The sequence below is a fragment of the Mercenaria mercenaria genome, chromosome 16 (genome assembly GCF_021730395.1).
Source record: "Mercenaria mercenaria strain notata chromosome 16, MADL_Memer_1, whole genome shotgun sequence".
Classification (NCBI taxonomy): domain Eukaryota; kingdom Metazoa; phylum Mollusca; class Bivalvia; order Venerida; family Veneridae; genus Mercenaria; species Mercenaria mercenaria.
Window position 1 is genome coordinate 37,583,330 of NC_069376.1, and position 13,308 is coordinate 37,596,637.

The 13,308-nt window shown below is 33.3% G+C and overlaps 1 long non-coding RNA gene across 1 annotated transcript; it reads left to right on the forward strand.

The window, feature by feature from the left end:
• Positions 1 to 5,962: 5,962 nt before the first annotated feature.
• LOC128549243 (uncharacterized) lies at positions 5,963 to 9,047 on the forward strand. Its single transcript, XR_008367538.1, has 3 exons — positions 5,963 to 6,307; positions 7,730 to 7,804; positions 8,716 to 9,047. It is a non-coding gene; the product is annotated as an uncharacterized LOC128549243 (long non-coding RNA).
• The last annotated feature ends 4,261 nt before the right edge of the window (positions 9,048 to 13,308 follow it).

Here is a 13,308-nt window from a genome sequence, read left to right on the forward strand (position 1 = left end):
ATTGAAACAAATTTCACATATATTAAAGAATGCTCAAAACAGATATCAAGATATACAATGTTCAAATGCCTCACTTTCACTTTATTCATCTTTTACAGTGCGTGTTTACTTATCTATTACATTTTGTATAAATTGCTTATCTCTCACGTACTACTTATAGCATGATCATACAATAACCGTGAAAATATTGCATAAAAAACATTGACAATACTTTCAGACATAGTTAAATGTATAAAATATATATCTATAATATCTGATCAGAACGAAATGTAAACAAAGGTAGCGTTAAAACTATTTTGCTTTTAAACCTTGTTTTTGTTGATAAAATACAGAAAAAAGAAAACTTGGTAAACGAATGCATTGTTCTGACCTACTTATGCCCAAAGAAATCGCAATAAGTGTGTGAACCTATGTGTTTAAAGTAAGTACAAAATGGTGATATCTAAATCTTTGAAATACGCAAATGAGTTAAAAACAATGACGATTCCTGTCTTGAGGCACACCTTACATAAACCTGTTGTTAAAGTAAATGCTTTTTTGGGTACAGATGGCTTGCAGTAACAGTAAACGTGAGATAACCTGACAATATATTTTGAAAATCAGCTTCGGTACGCCAAATTTACATAGTTTTGCATAACAATCCCATAACGTAGCCGTTAGTGAGCTTTATGTTCTAGTCGTAAGTGAGCTTTTTGCGCTTACAGTTTTCTCATTTCACCAAACTTTTTAAATCAACAAAAGAAATCTTCTCTAACTATCCTTAAGAAAATAATCTTGCGAAGCATACCTGAATATTTAACTTTTCTACCTGGGATATTAAGTAGAATGCAAGTAAAAAAGCTTTTAAACATTGATCCCGCCAGAAATTCTTAAACTAAATGTACAGTTACAGTATAACATAGATCACGGTAGCTATTTCTGATTTGAAAACTTCCGCAAATCGCAGTTGTCTGCATAATAACGCGATAGAACTGTTTTAAGCCAAGCTGTAAGAAAATTGAAGGACTGTTACCGGACCATAAGACTAAAGTTAGGTTATGTAACAAAACAGACTAATAGAAAATGAGTATAAATATACACCAGAAAAACCCACGTCCCAGTGTAGTCATGTAAATTTCATTTGAATAATGAAAAATATAACCCGTTTATTTTTTTCAGTAAGTCATCAGACATTGAAAATAAAAAGAAGAAAAATCATCGAAGTAAGAGTGAAGAAATTTGAAATATTATTTAGTTGAAAAAAGAATTTTATGTAGAATTTGCGTCACTTGATCAGGAAAGGTTCAATGTAAAATATAATTATAAATAGTAAACATATCAATTGCATTTCTAATATAACCGTGAACTAGAGAGTATTGCTTATCCCCATTTCTACCAAATAAACAGGACAGTGTATGGCATACATGCACTTTGTTTATAAAATTGTTAGGTTGCGTATAAATTTCAAACTATATTTGCTGTAGTTTAGGCAGTTATGTATTGTATATAGTCATTATACAACTACTTTCGTGATGAAGTAAAAACATCAGCCATCAGCTAACTTACCAAATTTCCATTCTGCTGCATTAAAATAAAAAGGATTACGTACGTATATCAACATATCTCGATCACATAGCTGACATGAATTGATAAATATATCTCATTTGAAAACCTAAAAATTTCAGAACCCCTTTACAATGATTACCAAACAACGAATTCAGTGTAACATTTTTGATACCAACGTAACATTTCCTAACCTAGAATTCCTACCCATTTAAAATGAGGATTCGGTGTGAATATTGATTCTGTTGCAGTGTAATTAGTATGTTCAACATAACAGGTCAATAATAATTTATTAATTTAAGTGTAGAGTAAAAAAGGTTGAAAACTGCATTTTGTAAATTCGTATTTTTGCCTGAAGCGTCACTATCATGTATAAAGACGGTCTTTGTCAGTCTGTGTCTAATCAGACGTCTGTAGGATGAACACAAATTTGAATCTAGTTCATTACAATCACTAGGTGTGAAATTAAATGTCATTATTGAAGTTAAATCACGTTGAGAATCTATAAGCCCGAAGCTCATCATTCAAATTGGTAAATGTTGAAACGCATACTGATTCATAAGCCTGAACCCTTATCCCGCTAAATTTCTATAATGAACTTGGCCATTTTCTAATTCAGACAGTACCATTAACTGTTAAAAGGGGTGCTTACCTAAAAGATACTGACTGAATGGCAAACAAGGCAAATTATGACTAGACTGCATTGATGTGCAGGTTATCAGGATCTACACTGGTCGCAAAGGCAGAATCAATCGCGTCCAGCATGATAATGGTTAAGTATTTAAAAAAGATCCTTCAGAAGAGTGATCTAAAATGATGTATAGTATGCGTATTTTTAAATAATTTTATTACATGGAAACAAATTATGTTGAGTTAAAAATTAATTTTAGTCATTGCTCTCCACGAGCTCACCTCCGCATACTTCTCGTGAATGTCAACATACAGACATAAATAATGCCTTTTATTAGGAAACACAAACACGTACAAACAGTGGTAAAACAACAGTCTCAGTGTACTTTTTACTCATGAATCCATGTGTACAGAGAATAGGAAACATAGCGTGTAGCTGGCTAAAAGGAACTGCTGACACTTTCAAGATTTTTTGAAGTTACAAATCTAAACTCTGACATTTTTAAATGTTTTCTAAACGAACAACCTATTTAAATGGATCTTAAAACTCCTAATTATTCACTTTCTCAACATGATATATAAATCTAGTGACTCCATACAAATACACTTAAAGCGACACTCGTTAAAATCAAGCAAGAGCAGTTTATCGCAAATACAATCTAAGAATTTTTTTTAAAAAATCTGTTAAACATTTATTTTGTCAAGCTTGATAAACACGGGAAAGAATAGTTGCTGAAATGCATATTTTTTTTTCTTTCAACCGTTAATGTAATATAGCAAAGAATTGATGATATGTACATAATGTGAGATGTACACTGAGCTAGTCTTCACTAAAACATTTTGTATCTGTAGGCAAACTTTAACATCAACTTCGTTTTGCATTATTTACATAAAATAAATGTAAAATAACGTCTAGATGTTTTAGCTACAAAAAGCACAAGTCTCATATTATTACCTGAAAAAGGTCGCTCGTTACCCGGTCATCATTGAATCAGATTACCTGAAAAAGGTCGCTCGTTACCCGGTCATCATTGAATCAGATTACCTGAAAAAGGTCGCTCGTTACCCGGTCATCATTGAATCAGATTACCTGAAAAAGGTCGCTCGTTACCCGGTCATCATTGAATCAGATTACCTGAAAAAGGTCGCTCGTTACCCGGTCATCATTGAATCAGATGTGAGGTATGAGACAAATGATCGGGCTGATATATTACATATACTTTGACAAGTACGGTTGGTAAAACATGTGGTCCAACCCTTTTGTATTGTATTTTAATGTGCTATAGTATTATATGTCTTGATGTACTGTTGCTGTTGTAATTATCTGTACTGTATATTCCTGTCTAATTATACATTTACTATCATGTCTTGTGTGATAATTGCAATAAAATATGATTAAACTAAGTAGTAACTTTTTGACTTTACCAAACGAATAATAGTGATTTTAAAATGTATCAGAAGCGTACAGTAATAAAACGTCTTGAATCAGAATATGCAACTACTTAAACTAATTTCTGGTAGATTAAGAAAATAAAATCAAGGTCTATGATTTTCTAATTCTAAAGATCGAGTTTTTCAAACGATTTGCAGTTTGATTATCGTAAATGCAGTAAATGTTAAACGAAATATTTCTAATGTGATAAATTCAACTTCAAGTATTTCATATATCCTCAGTTCCATATAAAAAGAAAGCGACATTGGGTAGATGATTTAAATCATGTTAGTGTGTGTGCGTGCGTGCGTGCGTGAAAAGGGAGGGGAGGGAAATGGTCATGAAAATGAAATGTAATATCACTCACAGTACTTGATTTTTTTATGAAACAAAATCTTTTGACAACTACTGTTGTTTTAATCAGACTGTCAAGCTACGATTGAGGTAATATTTGTTGTCCTCTTGAGATGGATTTTTGTCGATCAAAATTAACATAAAAGGACAGGTTGCTTTTATGCGTTTGATTGCGCATCTGGGGTTTCAGTGTGAATTTGAATATCTTAAGTGAGGTCGATTGATGAATTTGTGACAGCAATTCAGTAAATGAAACAATGAAAGCTTATCTTAAATATTTTATTTTCAGTTACACCTGAATTTGAATAACAATCTCATTTCGTAGGCCTTAACAGGCAATTGCACTGAAAAACAAAACTTTAAAATCATTTAGCATGAGAAATCTTTAATAGTTTTACGCATAGTCAACCTATACATGCCTGTATCCTTACAAAAAACAATAGAATCTGAGATGAATCAATATATAACCTGCACAGAGTGCAATATCATTATGAAATCTGCTTTTATTGAGAAAACAATATCGCAAGTAACTATCTCGTCATTGTCCTTAAAGACGCAGCACAAAAGAACTTTGAGCCGTGCCATGGGAAAACCAACATAGTGGGTGTGCGACCAGCATGGATCCAGACCAGCCTGCGCATCCGCGCAGTCTGGTCAGGCTCCATGCTGTTCGCTTTTAAAGCCTATTGGAATTGGAGAAACTGTTAGCGAACAGCATGGATCCTGACCAGACTGCGCAGATGCGCAGGCTGGTCTGGATCCATGCTGGTCGCAAAACCACTATTTTGGTTTTCTCATGGCACGGCTCTTATTATTTTGTATTTCCAGGCTTGTAATTATACACGATATGGTTGAAAAAATGGGAAATAAGGTATATAGTTAAAAACTGACGGTGACATATTCTAGGCCAAGACAATGTATTTCATGTCTTAACATTTTAATGTAGCAGTATGCACAGTGTTTGATGTATAAAGCTGGGTTTAGATCACACTTTGTTTCTACAGGGTTATATAGTTATTTATCTTTGTTTTAAAACTTTATTTAAAAGTCACTGACTGATTAAGTTTGCAGATAAAGGGCCTAAATTGTCGATCGGTCATCTTGTAGAATAGCTGTATTAAATAATTCGAAATGATTTTCAGGCAGTTCATGCTGGAGGAAAAAGAAGGTTACTAGGATATTGGAACTTTTATAAAGATTGAAAAAATCAAGGCTTGTAATTTTACACGCCCAAAAAATACAACCTTAAACAGCATATTGGGTCGTGTGAAAATGCAGCAATTTTATTTAATACATTGGATTATTTCGCAAGATATTTACATTTCAATGTCTTGCTAAATAGATCGACAAAATGCAAATATCTTGTGAGACTTCTGTGCCCCAAGGTATATATCTTCGTTATCCAAGACATCTAAAACTAATCATTTAAGGCGAACGTATATTGTTGTTTATGTGAAAAACATTGCCTTTCTATTTGGTCCAGAATATACGTTCAAAATAATAGAAAATCACTCGTTCATTAGATATCAATTAAATTAAAGGGATCCAAAATATATTTGAAAATACGTAAACCAGATTACATTTCATTACCTCTCATGAACAGACTCGATCAAACCGAGTCTGCTATTATTCTTCTTGGTTGCATTCTTTGTTTCAAAAGGATCTTTTTACAGATTCTATTGCTTATTATTTCTCTTACAGCTATGCCAGGATGTATGCCAGATAAAGGAGATGAAGTTGTAAAAATTTGACGGACCATATCTCATTCACTATAATTTAATGACTGATTTACTAGAACGAAGGGAATAGTATTTTGAACGGACATCCATTAACCTTTCCTAATTTGTATATATGACGATATTTTCTTCAGAAGTTAATAAAAACAAAACAACAACAATATTTGCTTCATATTTTTCATATTATTTATTATATGTTTACCTTTCCCAATTAAAATTTAACGAAATGAATAAGCTGGCTTTTTTACCCTTATTTTTTTTACCCAGACAAAATACAACAAACCGTAGTTAAAAAAGTTTATTTCGGAAAGTTTTAAACTTTCAATTGATTTTTTATCAACGCCTTCATCACTGTGATGACATTCTCGGGAAATCGTTACGTTTTTTTTTGGCATTTTTTTGCGTATCAGACTGTAAAATCACCACGTGATCGCATGATTTTTGTCAAACATTTGCTATATAACCTCTAGAGTCTTGTTAGTGATACACTTCGTTTGAACGGATTATAATTTCTGCTAAACAACACAGCTGTATTGTCGTTCAGTCATGGGAAAACAAGTTTGGATGTTGGTAGCGATTTGCGCTCTGCTAGTTGCAAGTGTGAGTGGTGGAGGTTAGTTACATTGTTTATTCTTATTTATCATAGTCTGTTTTCGATTTATGTTCTATTACTTTAATATTTACATAACTGTTTATTTATTTTATATGTCATTTATTCTGTTACTTTTCCATTCCAGTTTTATTTTTGCAAATATTTTCTAACTATTACATTACTTTTGTATTTCATTCTTCTCTACGACTGACCGTAGTCTCCCGATTTAGGCCGTTTGAAATAAGATCACTTACACTTGGTATTTAATCAAAAGTAAAAAAAAACAACAATGTGATTGACTGAGTCTGAGGCAAAATATACGGATACTGTGTAAAATATGCCAGATTTACCCTTTTCTTTTAATGCAAAATATTCTGTTTTTATTTCATAATTGCTGCCGCTGTACATCGCCTCTCGAATTTTAAAAGCAGAAAAAATACTGTAAATTATTCATCTTCAATCAAAAGCAAAAACAATCTGATTGGTAGAGTTTGAGTTTTCGGTTTCTTTTTTCTGTTTCTTTTATGCAAATATTCTCCTTTTATTTCATTATTGACCACCACGTACCTCTCGATTTGGTCCGTTTTGAAAAATTGCAAAACCACTATTACTTGGTATTTATTGTATATACTTATTCAATTATTTAAATAAAAACAAAAATGAAAATAATGTAATTGAATAAGTTTGCACAATATTCATTTATTTTTTTTTTTAAAATGCTGATTTTCTTGTTTATCATAAGCATATATTTTCTACTTTGTAATTACTGTTTTAAATATTATCTACAGGTGACCAATGTCTACCGATTTAGTTCGTATTAAATAAATGCAAATCATTTTTACTTCTTATTTATTATACATATGTGTTAAATCTTTCATTTAAAACAATATTATTTTGACTGCGTTTTACACAAAAAAGATATTGACATTGTGTAAAATGTACCGATTTTTGTCCAAACGAATACTTTAAAGAATAAACAAGTCGTGGAATATTATAAGCTGCTGTCAATGGCCTTGTATTGATTTCTAGAAAATTATGGAATAACTCAGCTGGCCTTTTGAAAATGTAATAGTAAAATTTTCATAATTAAATCGATGTTTAATAGTTATTGAAACGTATATATTATTGTACCGATATTGGTCTTTAATATAATGTCACTATTAGTATATATTTACATTTTCAGGCCGAAACAGTCCATTCTAAAACAAAAATGAGACTTTAAAGATGGACAGTCTGTAGATAATTAAGTACATTTATTGTATAACAAACCTATTTATTTATGATTCATATAGATGATAACTGTAATGCTCAAATATGAATAAATTCTGTTCTGTTCCTGTTCATGTTGAGGTTTGGACACCTTTTCACATTTTTTTTCAGTCGCAAATGTTTGAAACAGTCAAAGCGTGTTTCTATTGTGTTTCTTTTTTTTTTAAATTCCAGGCTCTTCTTATTCTTATTCTTATTCTTCCTCATCTGGAGGCGGCGGAGGGGTGCCGCGACTGAATAAACGTGCAAGTAATTTTTGTTTTGCTTATACGATGCTTAACAAAACAAAAACAATTTTATACATTAAGTCATATTGAAGTCCGTTTCTAGAAAAATTAAGGGTGTTATTTATCGGACAAAGTTGCTTAAATACGCCATACTTAGACATTTCTATAAATGTATGACTGTTTTGAATTGTCCTTGTTATAACAGTGAAATTTGAACACTTACTATAAAACACAAATGTACCTTATATATGACTGGAATTCTTTCGCATGCAAACTATTTTGTACTATATAATTACTAAAATAACTAACTTGTCATTCTAATTCTTTCATATTTTCCCGCCAAAATAAGCCATCCTTTTTAACGAAACGGACCTCTACGAAGAAAGAACATTGAATATAACAAATGTAACAAGAAACTAATTTCCTTATGAACCGGTAAAAATGATAACCAATGGGTTGCCAGCAGACCTTCTTTAACCTTCGTACCTGGTTTATCAGTTTTCATAAATTTTGCCTTTAGTTCTTTGAAGTATTAACTTTTTTGTATGTACTACCGTGGATGGTTTTTAGTTATCCAGGTAATTGACCTGTGCATTAACATGTAGCCTGCTGCAACGCAACACAACTAAAAATAATGTCGTTTCGATTCTTTCTGTTAGTGAGAGGTAACGGGATGGGCAACATAGCACAGAATTTAGCGAAGCTCTGTCAAGCAGAGTGGTGATCGCGAAGGACCAGACTCTATATAAAAACACAAATAGCTTTTACTGTGTGAACTTTCTATGCTATGTTTCAAAGAATATTATTCAAAATATTATTACTACTTATTCTACAGATAAGTTCTCTCTTAAGCGATTGATCAAGACTGACATACTTGCATATTTCATTTAATTACAACGGAAGGTAATGTTAATATCTTTATGTATTATTTAGTTGCCGAGTTGAAAGACACTATGATAAGGAAGAGCGAGAGGCAAGCTCCCCAGGCAGCAGCACAAGGATAGGAAAAAGGGACGCGAGCTCCCCAGAAAGCAGCACTGAGTAACATCACATCAGAATTCACCTACTTGTTATTTTATGTATCAATGATTGGACCAATTTAGTTTATATTCTTTTCAACGATCTGGAATGTTGACTTCGAAAAGTTCATATCCTTTTTAAAAATGATCCAAAAAGTTAGTATACAAATGTTTATTTATATCAATGCTTCAAAAAAGATCTTAAAATGTATTAATTTGCACAGTACTATACTGAAATAAAATGACAGTGTTGCACGAAATAGTTCTGCTTTTTGTCTCCTATAAATTGCTTTTATCCCTAAACAGTGTGCCCAAAAGTCCAGTTAAAATCATCCATACCTTACCTAGATAAATGCATATTTCAATATGTAATGTATTAGGCAGGTTTATAAGTAAAATATCCTCTCTAATATTAATCATATACTTTAAACAATCTGTAAACATTCCATGCATGAGACCGGTATTGCATGGAGTGACAGAACAGGTCCATAATACATGTAAAACATACCCGCTTTGTAAAGAAAAGCCGATAGATAGCACATATGAAAGAACATAAGTTGCCACTCTAGTTCGGTTAAAAAGCGTTGCATCTTTCTGTGACATCATAAAAGTTCAAAGGAGACAAGACAGTAAACTTGTCTCAACACGATTTGCAACGCCATCATGCCCAGTGTTTGCTACAGAAAGGATAATACAAAATTATATCTAAAAGGAAAATCGGACACATTTATAGTACAAATGTATTTAACCTTTAGCCTTCTGGCGGCAAGTGATACTGCCTTTGCGACCAATGCAGACCAAGATCTGCTGATCATGGTCTGCACTGTACGCTATGCATTAAGTAAATTTTCAATGAACACGCCCTTGAATAATAAATGGGATTGCCCTAATTGAATGATGGACCAGTCCCTTTTAGAAATTGGGCAGGCTAAGTGATAAATAAAATCTGTAAAAAATTCCTTCGGAAGCATAAACCACAACCGAACAAAACAAAGCAGATTAGTTTTGACTTGCACACCCCTCCCCCTCACCCCCTACGCCTCCTAGCACCGGCCTAAGCGGAATTCGTTTACAGGAAAATTAAATGTTCTACATGATCCGAAATGACCAGAAAATATAACAACACTGTGCTCAAGTACTGGAATACCCTTTAAGACGGCCTTACGGTACTTATTTAACTACACAAGGACACTGTAGTTCTACCCAGGTGCGCGCTCGTGATGAAATAATGGACGGAGGGGCATCTCGGGTCTTTCCGCACCACCAAAAGCTGGAAAGTCGCCATCTGACCTATAATTGTGTCGGTGTTACGTTAAACATAACAAAAACAAAAACAAAACTTTAGCTAGCTTAAAACCTGAATCATCTTTATTACACACTACTTTTAATCTAGCTTGTTCATACCCGAAATGCTATGTAACACATCTTGATAAGTCAATAAAAGGCTGAATCGCTATGTTGCAAACCTGTATAACTCAATTAATTCTTAATTAAATGACAGACTATTATTGCACAAAGAATTAAAAGACGATTAATTATAAAATGTAAGAACATTTTCTGATATGGTAAAACACAAGCAATATATCAGAAATACTCTCGCTTTGATTAATCTGTTGAATTGAGGTTATAAACTCGACCCTCAAATCCTCTTTTGAAATTTATACATTCCGTGTCCGTACCTGCAAACGTTCATACTTTTTCGACCAAAATGCCACAGTAATCCATGTAGACAAGTTGGCGATTAAGATATTGGACCCGTTATGACACTCGGCCATTCCCGTATGATTACGTTCTCTATTTATGCCTTTCGGCATTCTTCGGACGCAAATGAAGCTGAACGCAAGCACGGCTTTCCGAAAAAAAACACGGAGACTGCCGAAGTCACATACGGAGAGTACGTCAATTGCTGAATGTCATAAAGAGTTCTCTACTATAAAACTAGATGCCCACGGGCAACATGTCGAGCCCGCCAGCTATCAAGGTCTGACATGACCGTTGACCTCCAACTGTGACCTTAACCTTTCAGATAGGAACATGAGGTTCGTGCATGACACTCCGTCTCACTGAGGTTAACATTCATGCCATATAAACAAGATTGCTCCATGCATGTCAAAGTTATGGTCCGAACAAATAAATCCGGACGGACGCACACACGGACGCACGAACGCACATACACCGAACAGCCATTAAAACGTGCAAGTGTGTTTGGCTGTACATATCGTTAGCGATCATTTTTAACTGATAAAAAAGAGCCAACTATTGCGAAATTTCCAGTTTATGCAAATGGGAACGAACGAAAAAAGATACTGGAACATATAACGAACGTAACTAAATTATTAATTCTTTTGATGGAGAGTTGATGAAAAGTGCAACACCCCTCAATTCGCCAAGCACAATCTAAAGTGCATCTCTATTACAAATAAATTTTAAATATACTTTATAAAAAGGCGAGTTTCTTTGGTCGATCAGAAAATGAGAACATGTATTCTTTTGCTAAATATAATAATGTCTTGTTTAAATTCTGAATGAAATAAAATTAGTTATCAATTTGTTTCAATTCTATGAATTACGTATCAGTTCAACAAAGCATGTGTTCAAGCATCAACTATTGTTGCCATTCTTTCACACCGCCACTCATTCTGATGAAGAGATTGTATTAAAAACATCTGCAGGAAGATCACATCGAAGCCCAGAATACCACAAAGCAAAATGATAGCAGACAAGTGTTGACATAATCTGTTGTGAGAGGTAAAGAAATATGCAACACCCCTCGTGCCTCCGTGCAACTGGCCTTACCTTATCTACATTACTCAATAGTATTGAATTGACTCCATGATCCCACATAATCAGAAAATCAAAAAAAAAGATGTATAACAAAACTTAGTGAAAGTACATGGATACCTTTTTACAGCCGCCATGTAGCACTTAAAGACTGCTGTTATCTGGGACTGATATTGTCAAAAACAAATTTCACAAAACGTTAAGAAACGTACTGAATTTCACGTAAAAAGTAAGAGTTTAGTCTTTGAACGCGTTCAGCAAAGCAAACAGATGACAAAGCAATCAGCACTGACATTGATGCTGTCTTTGAAGCAACAAGCTGACAAATTCTTTCAAATAGCTATATACCAGAGACATTTTGTCTACTAAAATACGCTTAAAACATGTTGTAATCCAGAGTTATAAGTAAAATACTGAATTATATTTAGTTTCCGTATACATATCAACAGTTCTTTTTCTATGACATCTGTTTGTATATTGTGCTTTTGCGCATTATATTTAAATTGTTTTCTGTTTTCATTTACGTATTTTGGTAACCTCGGTTTGTTACGTAACTTAAACGTTGTCTCTGTATTTAATAAGTGTTATCCTGTCAGGTAGGGCTGTCATCGATAGAAACGATATCGATGTATCAACGATATTTTTTGGTCGATCGATTATCGATTCCCTTTTTCAAAAATCGATATTTTACAGAGAGAAAAAACATCTGTCTAGATAAACACTCAGCCCCTTTAAAACAACTTTTTCTGCCTGCAAAAATGTGCCGTAAGTAACGGAAGTTGTCAAAAAAGGTCATGTCTAAACTTATACCGTAGCAGTCTTTTCCCACTAGCCGGCACTACCAATATGGGTAGAAGTAAAAAGGGCTCAACTTAAGAATCTATTTGCAAAAAGTTACGTTGTCCTGTCTTGAAAGGTCGCTTCGTTGTTTGTGCATGTAAAAACATAGTGTATATATACTGTTTCTACGTCAATCTCGGCTTTTTACTTGTTCGCGTATACTGATCACTCAGTAAAAGGTACAGAATTTAGCTAGTGCCCGTAACAATAACAATCAAAGATGGCCGAGAAGGAAGCCGTCGCCGGCTTAAATAGTGGAAAAGAGTCAAAAGACGGAAAGAAAAGCTTTGTTTGGGTTCGTAGAAACACAGGGTGTTGCTTAAACATGCCTTTCAGTACAACAAACAAACAGTCAAACACTACAAATTTGAGGCCCATCGAAAACTTGGGCAGAAGTTAAAAAAGAAAAAAAAAACAACAAAAAAAAAAAAAAAAACACGCGGTGCCAGTACCGAATGTAAGTGCAAGGTGAAAATTAGACAGGCTAAAAATAAATAAAAACATTGTAAATAAATAAATTAATTAATTTAATAAATGAATAGATATCTGTGGAAGAGAAATGCAGAATTTTAGCTGTTTGAAACCCAACTCCAGTGCTTGGTATTATAGTTTACTAGGTTGTAAAGTAGGTAGGATAAATGCAAAAGAGGAATGAAGGCACATTGAAGATCTATAAAAGATTTCATTAATTTTCATTATTTATTTCATAGATACAAATACAACACAATGAAACAGTAATATAAAAAGTAGGCAATGAAACTAAACATAACATTAACAAGAAGGTATATAGCATGCCCATGAACAAATAGGTTGTTAATCTAACTTAATAATCGATATATCGATGTATCGTCGATATTTGTCTTCCGATATATCGGTATCGTCGATA